Here is a 648-nt window from a genome sequence, read left to right as displayed (position 1 = left end):
GTCACATATTACATCAATCATGACATGGTCAGTGACATCACTGATGACATCACGGATGACATCTCAAATGACATCACTGATGACATCATCCACGTGACAATCATACACCTCATCATACACTAGTATAACCTTTCATCACTCACTGTAAAATACAGAGTACCATATTTGAATCCATTGACACACCAATACAAGTTTCTAAAAACCCAATCAGTGATTCCTAGATCTACACACACATCTAATCACTTACCTATAGATTCACTCATACATGCTGTCAATGATCAATAGAACACTATCAAATATACTTATACACATATATCGACATTACACACCAGCACACATCCTATTCACTTATGCAGTCATCCTACTCATTTATGCAACCAATGAATCCGACTTACATTTACTCAGCTAAACACATATACAAACACCACTTCATTTATTCATATAGATAGTAACTCATACTTAGTGTGTTAGAAAATCACTATTACAAGTATACAGTTATCCATACAGTCACTCATACAATCACTGAGTCTTATGTATACCTATTAATATAGAACAACTTTCACATACACTGCCTTTCATTTTTCTAGTTTGTTGGACATGTACCATTAAGAGATATATTTGCTCATCAGCACACCCATAAAGATATTC

Source organism: Triturus cristatus, chromosome 3_2 (assembly GCF_964204655.1).
Source record: "Triturus cristatus chromosome 3_2, aTriCri1.1, whole genome shotgun sequence".
NCBI classification, from domain to species: Eukaryota; Metazoa; Chordata; class Amphibia; order Caudata; family Salamandridae; genus Triturus; species Triturus cristatus.
Note: the sequence above shows the minus strand (reverse complement) of the source record.